General features: G+C 36.8%; 1 protein-coding gene and 1 long non-coding RNA gene across 20 annotated transcripts in view; one reads left to right on the forward strand and one right to left on the reverse strand.

Annotated features, from left to right (window-relative positions):
• Positions 1-16,070, reverse strand: part of adgrb2 (adhesion G protein-coupled receptor B2) — a 350,264-nt gene extending 334,194 nt beyond the window's left edge. For 6 of the 19 annotated variants that reach the window (XM_048201540.1, XM_048201539.1, XM_048201533.1 and 3 more), the window contains exon 1: positions 15,439-16,065. The gene's annotated coding sequence lies outside the window, so the exon portion shown is untranslated. Of the gene's footprint in view, positions 1-15,438 lie in introns of all 19 variants that reach the window. The other 13 variants (XM_048201534.1, XM_048201532.1, XM_048201537.1 and 10 more) reach the window with 6 other exon arrangements.
• Positions 16,071-16,153: 83 nt separating this feature from the next.
• The window catches only part of LOC125274957, a 47,003-nt gene continuing 44,697 nt past the window's right edge, over positions 16,154-18,459 (forward strand). The window contains exon 1 of the long non-coding RNA XR_007186358.1: positions 16,154-16,287. This is a non-coding gene — a long non-coding RNA (uncharacterized LOC125274957). The remainder of the gene's footprint in view (positions 16,288-18,459) is intronic.

Here is an 18,459-nt window from a genome sequence, read left to right on the forward strand (position 1 = left end):
AAGATTACAGCAAGCTAAATGCTAATCGCTTAGCACAAGACCTTTGAAATTTAACAGCATGTTGATGATGATATTGCCTCGACAGTGCATATGAACGACTTCTGCTGGGAACTCGGTGTACAAACACATACAGTGTGTCTGCTGCCAGTAGCCTAAGCTACACCGCATTCTGTGTACATTTAATTACTGAGAGTGGTTGCTGTGAAAATGCTTTACAGGACAAACAGTTTATCAAAGCATCATTTACTGAATTGGGTTGGCTCCAGGGGCATGTTCATGTGTGTACACAGGATTCACTCCTGCTTGATCTTAATAAACTGCCACTAATCTGTACATGCCAATGCTGGAGCTAAATAAGTGTTTGGGGAACTGCTGACACTAACTAAAACATTATAGCAGGAAGATGCTAGTCAAAGCCACTCAGAGAAGATAAAGCAGCCAGACATGCACAGTAGAATCAGAAGAACAATTAATTTAGATTTAATTTAGAAAAATAATCATGTTAATTATAGGTCATCCCTTTTTGCAATCCACTGTGTGTGTCTACTCTATAGCAAAAGGGGCCTATGAACCCCTGGAGATGGGCAGGTAATAACTGTAAAGCAAGAGTATGAATTAATGGTGTTCTGTCCCCTTGCTAACTGGGAACTATGAAGCTAAATAAACAGCTCAATATAAACACTGTATAGTCTTGAGCAAGGCAGAGTCAACAATTGTGACCAAATCAGATAAATCCAAATATAACATCCTGACACTAGAGGAATCAATGAAAGCCTGTTTCTACCTCAGAGGAGTAAAAATAATAGTTACGATAATAGAACGACTCATCGTGGAATGTGCCTATCTATAGATAGGTGAAACGCCGCCTCCGCAGAAGAAATCAACGCCTACTTCATCCACTGGTGGGGCAAATGTTAGGAATATGGTTATTTATTTTGAATTTTTTTTTAATTTACTCTATGTATGATTCAATGACTCACTCATATACTCTTGTTTAATTACTGGATGAATCAGTGTATTTGAAAGAATCTGCTGAATTCAACGTCAAATACATTTTTTAACACTCACTTGTCGCCACCTGGTGGTGAAACAATGTAATCAATAAATGCATCATTTTCAGCGTCAAGTTTCTTTTTTTCTTAGCTTCTTTTTTGATCGATAACATAGACATTAGTATTTATATCTGAACTATAAACTTTTATCTCACTATTTCTGTGATAATTTGAATATTTGTAACAGAAATAAAGATACTGTGTGGTTGAAAACAATGTGCAGCTGTTTATACATACATGACAACTGCTCTCTCAAGACGAACTTTGAAGTAGATCAACTGTAAGACATAAGGAATCCACGAAATGCCACACTGACGAGCTGACATGTCCTTTTTTATTCACAATCTCCTCGTCGCCGGCAGGTACAGCACTCATTTTCATGTGTTTGCGTGTTCTGATTGCACGTGGCAATTGCGCAACTGAACTCCACAGCAACTTGTTTGCGTGTCACTTGTAGCGCATCTGTTTTTGATCCAGGGACGGAGCGAGCTTGAGTTGTTCATGCAACCGATCTTCATGTCTGTTTACGTTTTAATGCATTTAAGTGAAACTATATCGGCAGTTACTGTATATCAAAAATTTTTTCTATTGTTATCGCTGAAGGCGTACCGTCGATAAATATCGATACCGTTTTATCGCCCAGGCCTATGTTCATCACTGCAACCTTTCATGCCACAATCTAAATATAATGCCATAGATCTAAATGTAATTAACACTTTTCATGACTAGTTAACCTTGAGAGCTATAATAGTAAAAACCAGTGGTGTAGTCGGGGCGATACGCACGCATACGCATATACTTACTTTTTGCTCAGGGCTGTTTGCGTATTATGACTTCTAAGGATCAGTATTTGCGTACACCCACTTGTTTTTTGCTTCGAAAGTCCAAAAAATATTGTCCTGTTAGCTTCCCCTTTAACTGTGTGTCAAATGCTGTTGTAGACTTGTGCCGATATTCGGTAATGCGATAAATCGCGATAATGAATATGCACGATATTGTTATCGTGGGCATTTCAAAATACCGTAAATAATAATTTATTACCAATTATTAATTTTTTTATAATGCAATTAAGAATACTTTACCCATCAACCGTATAAAATGCAAAACATTGCTGTATTCTGCGTCAAAAGAACACGCGCTCAGATGTAAACAAACCCAAAGTACATGAGAAGCACATGACGGAACGAGTGAAGGAGACGTGCTGAATGAAAGCGCACGTTCACTCTCTGACAGCAGAGGGCGCTGATGGAACAACAGCATGCAGCAGTTACCACGGAAACCGCGCAAACAAAGCAACTGCGCTAGTTAAGTTTTTAAAATGCTTCAAACAGCCTTTTTTTTTTTTGTAATCTCAATGTTGTTCATCACCAAATACTTGAAGACTTAAAAGTCTATTTTCAAACCTTATATTTTAATCTGGACTACCTCATGCCCTAATTATTATGCTGCGTTCACACCGAACGCGTCTGGGGCGTCTGAGGCGTCTGATTTACATGTTAAGTCAATGTAAACGCGCGTCTAGGTGTCCTGCGGCGCGAATCAAGCGTCTAGTGCGGCGCGAATCGGCCGTTGACGCGCAAATAGCGGCATAACCGAGTTAAATTGCCGCTACAGGTTTCCAACTGACGAGATTATGTGTTTATTCAGAGGATCTGTGCAGAAAGAGATGAAAGCCCCTCCCATGACGCGAATTCGCGTCTGAACATACTTTGTTTAGACGCGCGAATTGAGCGAATTTTACGCGCGTCTGAAGCGTCTGACTTAAAAATGTTCAAGCGTCCAACTAGACGCGTCTGGCGCGAATTTGACGCCCCAGACGCATTCGGTGTGAACGCAGCATTAGAAATGTTCTGATTATTTGGTATTGTTCAGAAAAAGTTTGAAACATATGTCTTCATTAGTTAACATTTTAATTCATTATTACCAAACTGACAATAAAAATACTTATAAAGTATTAAATATTCTTAGTTAATGTTAATTTCTTAATTACTGTTTAATAACATTACTAAAATCAAAAGAGCTTATTTAATGGACCTGAGAGAAAACTAACAATAATCAATTGTATTTCTTAACTAACATTAACAAAAACTAATACTTTCTGTAACAAATGTAGCTATCTTAGTTAATGCATTAAATAATGAGACCTTATTGTAAAGTGTTTTCTGTTGTTCTTTATAGCCTAATTCTTTTGCATTATAATCTGTTTGAAAATTTTACTTTATATATTTTTTGTGTATTGTATTATTGTATTTAAACATTCAGAGTTCTTTTTGTTATTACAAAAAGAGTTCTTAAACCTGTTATACTATGACAACACTTTTTTGCAACTTATTTCAATATCGTGATAATACCGTATACCGTGATAAAAGCTTCAGCAATTAATTGCAACATGAAAATTTGATACCGTCACATGCCTATGCTGTTGTGTAAACTCGTTATTCTTTGTTGTAATTGGTGCATGAGCACTTCTGTCATTCTACCTTTTCCCACCCATCATAGACTAAAAAAAACAGGCTTGACAGTGCGTGTTCGCACTGCAGTGAGAGAACTCAGATCAATGCCGCTCTGTGTTTTGAGCGGTGCATTGAGCGCATTTCTCTCACTGCAGCGGTCACGGCGTGAGAAATATGGTGGTGAGTAAATAAGACTATTAATTAATTATATAGCCTACGTCATGCGTTCGGAGCTTTTATAAGCGCTAAGTTCCCGTACAAACTGAAAAGACCATTAGCGCAAATGAAGCCTTGTTTATTCAATGCATTAGTGGTGCGGGAAACATAAGCATACTAGGCTGTTACTCTGAATCTTATCACGCTCCAAAAGTTTGATAAGATTTCCACGAGCCATCCCAACAAAATGTGCGATCCATTTGAATTCTACTGAGTTCAAAAAAAGAGGACAAACATCATTTTGCACCAAAATTTATTAGGGAGCTTTTTAAACTACTCATGACCCACCCTTACTAGAATTTATATCGTTTTTATTGTAGTAATTATGGTAAATTTGGCTAACTTGTAGAATTTATAATCTATTAAGGGAATATATTTTCACTAGATTTATATTACACCTGTGACATGTTCTGTTGTTTCTATAGGCTATGTGTAGGTTGCTATTTTTCATAACACATGCTATGATAATGGAAAATGATATAATTTGACTTCTTATGGCACACTGAAGTAGAAAATTCTGTCAAACTGATAAGCTTACATGTGCGTAAATAATATAAAACTGAGTTTACAGAGGTTACCGGGGAAACAGCTCTATTTCTGCTGCTCCATAAGCGCCACCTACTGACAGAGTGGTTTAAATTTTTATTCGTGAAACTCATGACCACATTTTTATAATGTTAATAATTGGCTTTTTTTAATACCCTTTTGAATAAAATGAAACTTTAATTTCAGATATATCACTTTTCACAGTGAATATAAAAGCAGCATGTTTAAATAAGTCAAACTGTAAAGCATGAAAAATGTCAACCAATTTTAGAATGCACTGTATTTATTTGTTTTTAATGAAACATGTTACTAGTGAAAAACATGGTGCATAATAGTACACCACTTATTTTTTTAGGACTACACCACTGGTAAAAACATGCTCTAAGTTTTCGAGAGAGTAATACTAAGCTATTTCATATGCAAAGATGTTATCACAGCAGTGGACATTTACACTGAAGTCTCACAGCAGACACACCCCTTAAAACAGAGCATTCAAATAAGAGGGATAAAATCAGGGTAGGAAAAATGTCTTTTATTTCTAAATTATGCCAATTTTTGATGTAAAAAAAAAACCATACTAACATTATAAGTGCACCCCAGGAAACATTATAAAACAATAAAACAATGCAGCTCATGACCCCTTTAAATTTGGTTGATTAGTATGTAACCCATGCCATTGTTACACCATGGTGACAGGCGTTGCCTGAAGAATTACTGTCATTGGTGTCACAAGTTTTCACTGACATTATTTTATAGGCATCCCCCAAGCAAACTGTGCATCTTTATGAGATAAATGCCTTTAGCGCTCATATTATAAATCAAAATGTTTGTTTCCTACTGTATATCCTGTAGCCATTAATTTCCTGCATCAGTTGTAGTAAGAGAAACAAATATAACTTGAGCAAATAATGTATAACAAAATACAATTAGATATAGAAAAAAGCTTCTAATCCAGTTTGTCAAATCGTCCATTGATCTGGAAAGAAAACTATTTAAACAGCTTGCTTTTTAACGGCAAGTGATTTTCTGTTTGTCTTAATTAGAGATTTGTTCATTCTTAAATCTGATTACCGCTGATTTGTTTTGAACAGCAGCTGTCTTGTTCAAAAATATATTGGTCTACAATTGAATTTTTTTCCTGTTCATACTTCTCTTTTAATGCACTTTTAGTACAGTCAGCTGCTCAGCTGCTGAGGAGACATTATATTTGTTCTCTTTGCTCTGCACTCATTGCCAGTCAAGTGTTTGAGAAATACAGACTAAATCGTTAATAATAAAGAAAAAAAAAAACCTAGTAATGAATCACAGAGCATGGTGAACTACAAATACCAATGACAGAGGGGCCCTCTATGATACCCGACTATAGAACTGTCAGGAAGTGAAATTCAGAGCTTGGAGTCAAACACGAAATGAGAGATTGAGTTTGACCGTAAAAAATACAGCGAGGGGAAAAAGCCATCAAGACCTTGTGTCGCTTCAACGTCTCAGGGGTTCTCCCGTACAACGGCACAGAGGCTTAGAGACAAAGAATCAATACAATCTGTGAGGTTTTAACTTTTTCTCTTGGCTGGACATAATGGAAAAAAACATTACATAAAAGCAAATATTGCTGCTGGGCAGCATGCTGAAACCGCAGAGTGCACCGCTACAAGTCCTGGAGTCACTGGAGAACTGAGAAAGATGATGACAGCTCCAAATGGTTGAACAGAAGACAACAACGACAGGTACTTGCATCAAAAAGCCCGTCATATCAGTCCATGACTGCGTTCTGACTTTTTTTTTTTACAAATGCCTTATCAAAAGGTCACTGCACTCATAGCTTGGTTATATCTTAAAGGGATAGTTCATCCAAAAATTATAATTCTGTCATCATTTCAAAGCTTTTTTTCTTCTTTGGAATTCAAAAGAAGTTATTCATGAAAAGTGTTTGTGTATTTTTTTGTTCGTACAATGGAAGTCAATGGGGTCCCACTGACTTTCATTGTATGTACAAAACCAGTGGAAAACGATTTGTAAATGACATTAGGGTTAGTAAATGATGACCATTTTCATTTTTGGATTACATATCCCCTTAAATAATTATGTTGTCTGATAAGTGTCTGATATTTCTATTCTAAACAGCAATTAATTTGGTAACAGTGATGAAATTTCAGAGTCATTTTCAACAAATCCATTCAGCTTTAGAGGGCCCTGCACACAAAATTGCCCACTACAAATATTGACACATGAAGATGGGTAGAAGCCAGAGGCACCCTGTTGATCGCAGCATCTGCGCCTCGAAAAGCAGACCTCCAGCTTTACACGACGACATGAACAATAGAAGCCGAGCTAGATTTGGCTTTCCTGAATGATCACGTTTCTGGGGCCGAGAGCTGATAACAGATAAGGCAGCTGTGCTGGAGGACGACAGACAGGAAAGCCTGCTGAAGCACAGACAAGAGGCTAAAGCGCATTTGTCAGGCAGTATTGCTCACCAGGGCTTTCCCAGGCAGTGAATGCAAGCTGACAGTGTTTGCAAGAATTAAAACATCACGCTTTATCTCACTGCCTAAACCCGATATATCATATTTTCAGTGAGGCGCCTCATGAACAAGCAGGGCTGGTGTATGGTCCAAAGCGGAAGTGGGAGGGGTATTTTTCTGAAATGATGCAGCGGCCAGGGACCACTCAACCAGGCAAGACCAAGCTGTTGCCTGGCTCATGATCCATATGTAGTTCTCTACGTCCCATAACATGCAGGAGATGGTGAGGGACATCACTCTCTCTTACAAGATTGTGTGGATCACGCACAGCCAGCAATTTCCATACTGATTTACAGAGGCAATAGATACATTAGAGCAGTGGTTCTCAAGGCCTTCCAATATCCAAGACAACGTTCAAATCCCCTCTTTGATGACATATTTAATGACTTTTGGCATTCAATTTGAACATGAAATGCAGCCTCCCATTTTTTAATTAAAAACCCTTAAAGGGTCTTTATGTAAGAATGTTCATGTATTAATCGCGAACAGCTTGTAACATAAAATAAAAACAAGCCCTTCCAAGACTCTTAGGTTGTCTATGAAAGCCTAGACTGATTTTTATTTGAATGACTCGGGCCGGTTTTGCCGGGAAAATCCAAAGGACGTAGCCTAACGGTTATGCGCGCGCCCGAGAACCTCTCTTCCGTTAAATGACACATGAATTGAATGTTTACAATATTCAGGATAATGCCAAAAGAGCTATTCTGTATTCTAATGTCAATGTGCCATGCAAAGAAAAGGAATTAATTCAAACTTATCTCACAGCAAGATCTACAGGGAGTGCAGAATTATTAGGCAAGTTGATTTTCTGATCATATTTTTTTCCCAAGCACATTTTACCAATTCCAATCCACATCAATCTTAATAACTACTATTAATATTGTTTTTAATCATTTATAAGTGATATATAATTGTTCATGAAGGCTGGAAATGAAAAATGCCTTATATTCAGGTGTGCAGAATTATTAGGCAAGTTTTCTTTTACAGGCAAAATGAGCCAAAAAAGAGATTTAACTCAGACTGAAAAGTCAAAAATTATTAAATACTCATGAGAAGGACGCAATACTAATGCAATACTAGAAATTGCAAAGTTAAAGCATGACCAAGGGACAGCAAAATGCTCATTGGGTCAGCGGGGTCAGACAAAAACAGGTGGAAAAGAAAAGACACGTTAACTGCAAAATAATTAAGAATTATGTGTGAAACCATCAGGAACCCTTTAGTCTCCAGCGCCACCATTTTCCAGAACTGCAACCTACCTGGAGTCTCCAGAAGTGCAAGGTCTCAGGATCTCAGAGACTTAGGTTAGCTAAAGAATCCTAAAAAATGACCCGCACTTGATAAGAATCACAAGCTGAAGTGTTATAAAATACATGAAGACTGGGTTTTTATAGGCCTTATAAACAGACAGCTTGAGAGTGACTCCTGAAGGACCAGCACCACATCCTCTTGTACCACTGTTTGAAGAATTTATCTTCCAGAATCTGGCAGTAAGTTTTGGAAGATCATTTTTAGTCCATCTCTGCAAGACAGACATTTCAGGATAAGAGATGGACTAAAAGTAAACTCCCACACCTTACTGCCAGATTCTGGATAAATTCTTCAAACAGTGGTACAAGAGGATGTGGTGCTGGTCCTTCAGGAGTCACTCTCAATCTGTCTGTCTATAAGCCCTATTAAAACCCAGTCTTCATGTATTTTATAACACTTCAGCTTGTGATTCTTATCAAGTGCAGGTCATTTTTAGGATTCTTTAGCTAACCTAAGTCTCTGAGATCCTAACACCTTGCACTTCTGGAGACTCCAGGTAGGTTGCAGCTCTGGAAAATGGTGGCGCTGGAGACTAAAGGGTTCCTGATGGTTTCACACTTAATTCTTCACCTTAATTCTTAATTATTTTGCAGTTAACATGTGTCTTTTCTTTTCCACCTGTTGTTGTCTGACCCCGCTGACCCAATGAGCATTTTGCTGTCCCTTGGTCATGCTTTAACTTTGCAATTTCTAGTATTGCATTAGTATTGCGTCCTTCTCAGTATTTAATAATTTTTGACTTTTCAGTCTGAGTTAAATCTCTTTTTTGGCTCATTTTGCCTGTAAAAGAAAACTTGCCTAATAATTCTGCACACCTGAATATAAGGCATTTTTCATTTCCAGCCTTCATGAACAATTATATATCACTTATAAATGATTAAAAACAATATTAATAGTAGTTATTAAGATTGATGTGGATTGGAATTGGTAAAATGTGCTTGGGAAAAAAATATGATCAGAAAATCAACTTGCCTAATAATTCTGCACTCCCTGTATATCTAAAGTCTATAGTCTCAAATATACGTTCATGACAGTGTAATTTTAATTACCTCATCGGTCGACATGATGCTGGTGAATCGCAGATCTGGTGTCATCATATCCACATCGATCAGAATCTTTCTTAACCGTCGCTTTCTCCATGCTGTCATTTTTGTTGTGTGTTTATTTTGTTATTGAGGAAAGCGCGCAGCACATTTACCTAACGTTACACGTCAAAAGCCTACACTTGCAAAGGTATTTTCAACTACTTTTTACTTATAAACAAAGAATAAAAAAGAACTTCGCGTAAGTATATTGACGCCTTGAATCACGTCAGTCTCTTGTAAGTTACAAGTGCGAGCACGAGCAAGCAATAAATTGCTGGCTGCAGTTCACTTAACGGCCACCGGTGTCGCCAATAACAAGGGGTTCTGAATTCTACAGTCCCTTTCAGTTGGGATGCAGTGTCTGGCTTACAATTTCTAAAAAAGATAAATAATAAATAATAGTAATAAAAACTGCAATTGATCATTTTAAATGTGCCAGGTGAATTTAGTGAATTTAGAAATTAGACTAAAATAAATACTATATATGCAGCTGATCTTTCTGATATTGAATATACTGAAAAGAAGAAACAGCTTTATGTAGGCTACATTTGACAAATGAATTTGGTTATGCTCAATGGCAAATAAATGAATTAATTAATTGCAGGATTTCAGTAATGGGAACTAAAGTGAGCAGAAATAAATTAATTGTAAGGAACATAGTTGCGTCCCAAACGACGCACTATACACTATGCACTTATACACTTATGCACTATGTACTCATCCATGTAGTGCATGAATTGTATAAGGTTATTTAGTCATTTAACATCGGAATCTGACAGCCCCTCCACTATGTAATTAAAACTGTGACAGTTGAGTGCATGAAGTTTCCAACATTCCACACTTGTTTTTTTCCGTTAATTTCGTGCATCATCCGGGTATTTAAAGTGTACTTTTTCTTTTTGTAATTTTCAGTGTGAACGCACTACTCGCACTATTTATACTTCAAAACGTCATAGAATAGTGCATAAATATGCAAATTGGGACGCACCTAGTGTGTATACTCTGCAGGAGTGGGCAGCTATGGAATTGACCCTTCGCCAGGAGTTTCATTGACAAGCGATCTAACCAATCATAACGCCGAATCCGCCATTTTGTCCGACAAAGCAGTCAGGAGTTAGAAGATTAACCTTGGTGGACTTAAACTTGAAAAATGGTTTTTACTGATGTCTTTCCGCGTTTGAAACAACATTCCTTCTCATGTTCATTCATGGTTATTTGATGCTATAAATTAACTAGTAGGAAGAGATGATCGATTTACAAGCCTCTTGAGCTGAGGCGCTACAGCAATCTGTCACGACCATGGTCACGACACAGTAAAGAGCCACAAAACGTTTTTTATTGTTTGAATTTCTTAAAAAAAAACTACACAATTTGAAAGCTGGGACTTTGTTTAATATCATAAGTAACTTGTTCTGTCTTGACTGTCGACGTGTTGTCAGTGTCCTCTTTGCTCCACGATGTATTTTTCACTGCATGTGGCGTGACAGCGCCACGGCTTGTCGGACAAAGCAACAGTAACTAAGGGGGGGCGGGTCTTTCCGAAGGGTCAATTTAACCAGTGATTTGTGAAACTAAAAATTTTCATAATTGATTAGTCAGTCAGCTGTCTGAACGAGCACTGTGTCTGTGTTCACAAAACCCTGTATAATAAGCCTACATCATGTCGCCCAGTCCCCAATCAGACACGTTTCAGACACTAATGTAAGTGTGGTCCTTCAAAAAGGTGATTCAACAAATAACTATAACCTTGTATTGATCAAAACCATTGAAGTCCTCATGAGAAAGGTCCAATGCACAGCGGCACAAAACCACTTAAGCGCATCCCGGATGCAGAATGATATGCTTCAATGTAATCTCAGTGCATGGACTCATAGGATTTCCCTTCCTCAGCATAAAAAAGTTCATAACTGTTACACTGTAAACCCTAATATGTTGAGACTACTTAAATGATTTGAGGAAAGTGATTCTCTCAGTTCAATTGGGTAATGGGGAAATTGACAACTAAACCTCTGGCCTGCTGTGTCAGCAAATTCACAACGACCAAAAAATAAATAAATTACCGCCTTGAGTTATATAGACCAATCAGCACAGTTGTCAAGGCAGACATTCAAGGATGACCAATCATATTAAACACAGACATAGCAAATCATTTAAATAAATTGAAATTTTGAGTACGACACTTAAAATCTTGATGCCAAATGAGTACATTAAACACACCTGTTTAAGTTTTGACGCCAAAACTTGGTATTTTAAGTAATGTTAAGTTATGATAACTTGATTTCTTTATTAATCACAACATTGGGGTTTACAGATATTGTTGGTGGACAACATTTAGTTCATGGCATCCAACAGTGTTTTGAGTCTTTTTTCTACTGCATTCATTTGCAATATTCTGACAGACACTGGGAGTAAGTATCACCAAAGTCCCTTTGAAGGAAAGTCTGTTCACTTGGTGGCCATATTTGCAACACCTTCGGGCAGCTATTTCAGGAATCTAAGACCAAGTTCTGTCTATATGAATGGGGGAATCCTGAAATCATAAAAACTGCTTGGCGTGCTTACAAATAAATAACACATTTCAAATCAGCAACAAAATCTGAAATGAACTGTCACATAAATGTTGTTTCTTATGCCCAAATAGCATTAAAAAAATCATATTTTTCAGCCTAGACGAGCCAATGCGCATGTGCAGTCCTAAGCGCGAGTCTCAGGTTCCTATAGGAACCAGAGCTTCTAACGGCAGCTGCAGTGACACAATGACTTTACCAATCAGCAATTGGCTCTTTTACTTAGAAGGCAGGACATATTCCGCCATATTGTGCAGTTTTTCCCATTCATAAGTAATAGTAATAGTCTTAGGAATCACATCATGAAGAATCAGCAACAGACTATACTGAATATATCCTTTAATCTCTCCATAACACCTCAAATACAAACCAATGGATTTTCATAAAAAAATTTTTTAGAGGGTTTTAACGTCACACTATAAGCTTGCCAACACACTAGCTGAAAAGTTACGTCAATGAGTTACAATTTGACATTTGCAATTTCCTTTAAAATGCACCACTGCTAAAATGATTAAAAAGTTGACCCCACTAATCGGTTAGCCAGTTGTTTGCTCTTGTTGATGATCCTAGCCCATTCCTAAATAAAACTCGCAGGAGTGAGAAAATCTGTACGCACAAATCAATGCATTTAAAAAAAAAAAGCCTCAATTAGAGCTCAACTGTGCATTTTCACCAAAGTAATAAAATGATGTCAATTTACAAATATCTTATTTTGTTTAGCTTTTTAATAAAGCTGGATCGTTTAGATTTAACTTATTTTAAAAACTTTTAAAATAGTCATCTTGGAACTTTGAAGTTTGCAGATCTCCCTGGTTGGCAACCACTGCATCAGAGGAAACATTACAGCACATGTTCATTTTCATCTAGCAGTATTTGAGAAACCAAATTCAATCCCTGTTATCACATAGCTACAGGTTTAGTACAGGTTGAATCCAACTGGATTGCATGCCAGGCAAAAATACACATAAACTGATCAACTTAGCATAAATGCCTCTCTCTCACACATCACGCTAAAGGTATTATCCCCAGCAGCCTGTAGACCGGTTTTATTTCTCATTAATTAGCCAAGCTTAACCCTTAAATGGTGTTTGCATCCTGGGAGACATTTGAGAGGTTGGAGTGGGAACAGTGAGAGAGTGTGTGGGCCTATTTTCTGAGTAAGAATTTTTAAAAAGTAGTTCCTGCAAATATTCAGGTCAAGCAACTTATAAAGACTATAGTGTCAACTCACCACTTTTATCTAAAAGTAAAATGGCAACATGCCGTGAGAAGGCCACTGACCTTGAGGTAAGTGTTCCCATCTTTTACCACAGGCCTACAGGACACCCCCACAGCGCGGAGGGGCCCCTCATGGCATTATGAGCCAATTATAGTTAAACTTCCCTATCTAGAACGATTTTTCTCTGCATAGGAGCTGCATCAAACTGTGTGAATTTATGTGCTTATACTGATGTATAATGCGGCATAGAGTTAGCAGTAATGTACACACAATCACAATTGATGCAATGTATCACACACTCGAATGTTGGTTATTGAGATATCAAGATGACATAAATAGTAAGCATATAATATACTAGTATGCTACTCTGAATTCAGACTTGCTGCAGTGTACCAAAATTACACATTATAAATGACAGAACCAGAAATTGAAGAACATTCAATATTTCAGCACAGAAAATGAAAGATATTACCCAAAGTAGCATCACTGTATGCCATACTATTTCACTCTCCACGTTATTTAAAAAAAAAAAAAAAAAAAGAAATTATTTAAATGTTTATTATTTTTTTTCAAATTTTCACCATTTTTAAGTTTGCTATTTTTAACTTGATTGTGCAAGGCTTCCGGTGTCAGCCGCTTTAAGATATTTTAGCTGAACAATAAGTGTTTAATGTTGCAAAGTGGTATTTGATATTATATTTTAATTTCTTATAATCATAAACACACTTGTTTGCCATGCAACAGCGTTTACTGCATTTTGTTATTGTTATCATTATTTAAATAGAGCAGTTAATTAATTGAAAGTCTACCACATTCACAGGAAATAGCATAGGCTACTACTGATTTTAAAAATAAGGTGTATAAAAAAATATGCTCATACTCGACGTCACAACTTGTAGGCGGGGCCTCATGCTGAGTTAAAAATAACCCAAATTGGGTTAAATATGGACAAACCCAGCAAATGGGTTGGTTTGACCCAGCAGTTAGGTTAAATAATAAAAAAATAAATAAACGTTTTTTTGTTTTTTTTAATTGCTTATTAATAAATGTTTACCTTTTGATTATTATTGTTGCCTCTTGTAATTATGTGTCTGATTTTTTTTTTTTTTTTTTTTTTTTTTTCAACCTATTTTGGCTTCCATAGTTTTAAGCCAGCCATATAGTAATTTTTAAAAATAGTTGGGTTAAAAAAACTGCCCAGCACGTTGGGCAAACATTTAACCTAACCGCTGGGTTTGTCTATATGTTTAACCCAACCTGAGTTGTTTTTTAACCCGGCATTCGTGTGGCATGGTCTTTGATTTTTTTTTTTTTTTTTTTTTTTTTTTTTTTGGGGTCTTTGATATATTTGAAATAACTATAAATCTTTCTTTCTATCTATCTGTCTGTATGTATGTATAAATATATATAGCTAAAGTACAAAGAAATTACTATCAAGGTAGTTTCATGTTCCTGTCTATTAAAGGGTTAATGCACGTGCCATCCGTGTGCGTTCATTCCATGACACTCAAAGAATAATGGACGTTGATTCCATCTACTCTAAATCTACTTAAAGTGGCGGGCTCTTGAAGAAAAATGCAAATTTAGATCACCATCTTAGAGTATTAGCGCAGAATATATTATCGTAGTAGCTGCAGAAGAAACGGCACTGAAAGAGCAGTTGTGAAGACGCGTTCAACAGATGGGCAACTGCTCTTCCTCACGGCCGCAGACCTGTACGGATAAATCTAGCTTTGATTAATTAGCATAAAGCCTGGCCGGGATTGTTAATTGAAAGACAGCTGCATTGGCTTATTGACTAAACGATTGTCAGTTCGTCGGTTACTGATGGAAACGGAATTCTATTTTAAGTTGCGGCGTTAAAGGCAACTACAGCGGGCGCCAAATCACAGTTGTATCACCTTCAAATAACATTACAGTCGCGCGGTGACAGTAGAGACTGTCTTAAGACGTCGATATGGACAAAATATGACGAAATATCCAACGGATAATCATTTGTATGGGAAAACGTACAGACGCAACCCTCAAATTTATGTTTTTTCTTATAGTTTTTCAAATTTCCAATGAGACTTGCTGATTTATCAGTGTCAGTCAAGGCAATAACGTGGTCTGACTGGAAGGCTATATAAAAATAGGTAGCCTCTTATATTAAGTTAATGGTCGAGGCATAAATGGGAAAAGCAATAGAGACATTGATTCTGAATGTATTTCTGTTCTAATTGATTCTGATAATAATAATAATGCACAGTGCACATGATACTGAAGAGAATATGAGACTTCAAATTCACAGACGACACTTTCACATAGGCTATTTCAACTTAAAGGATCATGAAGTAGGGTAAATGGAGTCATAAAGTGGTCGGTTTATGACAATACGCTGGTCTTTTAAACCATTCAAATGCACAGAATGTGAAACAACGCATTTTTTGAAGACATTAAAAGAAATAAAAGCACTAACATAGCCTACCTTGTCTCTGTCAGCAGTAGTTATTCTATATTTCCCGATTTGTTCCGTAGATGCAAATGCAATTTGCCATCCATGACACGACTCAGTTTGAGATTGAGTATCTTTCACCACAATCTACCCTCGCGAAAACGAACCCAAGCTATTTTCAGAGGATGAGAGAATAAAAAAACTGAAAGGGCAGATAGTAAATAACATTAGAATAAAAGGGGGACTAATAAATCTAATCAAACATAACAGCAACCAAAGAAGAGAAAATAAAGAAGGGAAATAAGAAAAATGGGCTAAAAAATAAAATGCGATAAAAAACGAATTGACTTTAGTTCACAAACTGAGGGCTCCAGTAATTCCACGCTGCGTCTCTGTATTCCAAACGAACTGAGTGCGCTCTGCAACGGAAAACGCAGATCTATCCGTTTATTCCCAATCTGCTGCGGTTTTACTTCCAGGACTTCAACTTGCAGTAGCATCACTTACACCTGAGCGTCCGTGTGAATATACATTTGCCTTCTCCCTTTCGGCTTCAGCAGAACGCTCTCTATGCACTGGCATCCGAGCTATCAGAAAAGAACCGCCGCACTCAGTCAGGCGTCTGGATGCCCGCATTCACTGTAGCAGCGAGGAGGATAGAGGCGCGTTCACGCTCTTCTTTCTCAAGGGAGTAGGACGCGCGCGCTGGATACCTACGTCAGCCGGCGCGTTCTCCAAATAGAACGCTGTGGAAGTTCACTCCGAATTCTGATTTGGCGATTCGATTTCGCACCTCGGAATATGATTTCATGTTTTTATGCATTGGGGTTTGGCTTCATCTCTGCCTGCTGCTGCAACTGTTGTCGTCAAAAGGAGGCTGAAGTGAGTATCCAACTTGACACCAAAAGGAACACCAGACACACGTTTATGACATGTTGTGGCAAACCCTCAGTTTCTTCATACTCTAAATGTTTCAGGTGCTCAATAGTTTCTGAAGATATGCATGGAATATTTGACAAACTGTGGTAGGCTATCGAAGAGACACCAACCATATGATTAAATGTGTTGAAGCATTAAAAATATTGAAGCAGCACTTTGCAAGTTACAAAACTCAGCACTCTGGCATGGAATGATACTGCCTTTTATGTCTGTGAAATAAGTTAAGTCTGTGCATCCGTCAGCATAAATTGCTCTGTAATACCAGTATTTTTTAAGCAAAATCGCACTCTTTCATTTTGTACTGAATATTTTATGATCTGGGTGACATCAAAATGTTGAATCCACAGTTACTGTTTATTTGCTTATTTTTTTTATCTTTTTACAAAAGTGTTACCAGACTCAGTATGAATAAGAGATATTGCCTCATCCTAAATAGTATGTGATATAATATTCAATACTATTTAGGGTGGATAGTATGCACATTGGGATGTAGGGATATTCAGTGCAGAAAACATTGCAATGGAATCAACATGGCTGCTGTAGGACAGGAAGTCCTGCCCTACAGGTAAAAGAGCCAATCATATGCAATTTTTGTTTTGTTTGTTTTCTTGTTAGGCAACTAATTGCTGCCTTGCTGTAAAATATTATTTTCTTACATTGTTTTAGCAGCCTTAAAGCAGCTAATTGAATGATACCATTGTAGTCAGATTTTATTGCTTATTTGAATAATGTTATTGCAAAATAATCTTTGTTTTGGAGATTTTGGTATTACCAAGCAGATATAGGAACTGTAAATGTATTCCCAAGTTAGCTGCCGAGAACTTTGGTCTTCTCCCAATGTTTTTTTTTGTAGCCAGATAACTACAAGATTTAAGGATTTAGGATTTTTTTTCTTAGGATTTAGGATTCTTTCCCACACTCTGCCTTACAGAATATTTCCAGATCAGTAAAATTCTTAGGTTGTCTTGGATATGTTGCATGTTGAATGTGAAGGCTGATTTGAGGTATGTTGTGGATCATAGTCTATGATGATTTATATAATTTTTAGATAATTTTTTTTTTCTCTGGCCTCGAGACATTAGCTTCAAGGATTTATTGATACTTTGTAGAATCCTTTCTTCTTCTTTTGGCAAAATATTCCCTTAATAAAGTGTTGTTTTGCTCAAATGCTGCTGGTTTTTTTTTCCCTCTCTCCAAACATACTTTTGGTGAATGTAGCCAAAACAGATATTAAAGTTTTACTTTATCTGATCCAGTCACAGCACATAGTTCTACAACACCTTTGGGGAGTGGAATTACATTTACTTCCAAATTATACTAAAGTGTAACTCTAAACTGCTTCAATAAATCAATCTTTATTTTTTGTGCATTGCTACTGCTTGTATATCTTGAATAGTTTTACACCATATTACACCATTTTCAGCGCAATATGCGTTGTATTAAAGGGGGGGAATCACACACAGTTTCTGCCAATCTCATGTTAATCTTGAGTACATATAGAGCAGGGGTCTCAAACTCAAATTGGCGGGGGGCCATTTCTGTGATTGACACCTCATAGGAGGGCCATATTAACATTCAAGCGCAAGAAAGCGCAACATTTAAGAAAATTTACTTTCCTTTGCATTATTTCTCATTTACTTTCATTAGGCCTACTAAAATGTTTTTATACCTATACTATAAATATTTTATTTACCATACTATGTAAACAGCAGTGTCTCTCTCATTGTTACAGAGTGTAATATAATTATATAATACTATTACTAATATAATACTACTAATATAGCTTACTAATATAATACTATTAATTGCAATAGTCTGGTGCAACTTCTCACATCCAACAAGGTGCATGGAATAAAAAAAATTTGTAATTTAGGAACAAAACCAGCAAAACTTGTGGCGTGGAGGGGTCAGAAATAAACAAAAAACTGGAGCTATATATCAACTTTATTTTGCCAAAAAATAAAAAGCTCTCATTGTTACATACATTATTAGTTTTTAACATTTAGTGGAAATATTTTCCCTTACTTTATGTTAGCTTAAATAACATTAAAATCTTGCACTAAACAACACTGTACTGAACAAATACAATCCCTGAATACATTTGTACACTCTTCT

This window comes from Megalobrama amblycephala, linkage group LG9 (genome assembly GCF_018812025.1).
Source record: "Megalobrama amblycephala isolate DHTTF-2021 linkage group LG9, ASM1881202v1, whole genome shotgun sequence".
NCBI classification, from domain to species: domain Eukaryota; kingdom Metazoa; phylum Chordata; class Actinopteri; order Cypriniformes; family Xenocyprididae; genus Megalobrama; species Megalobrama amblycephala.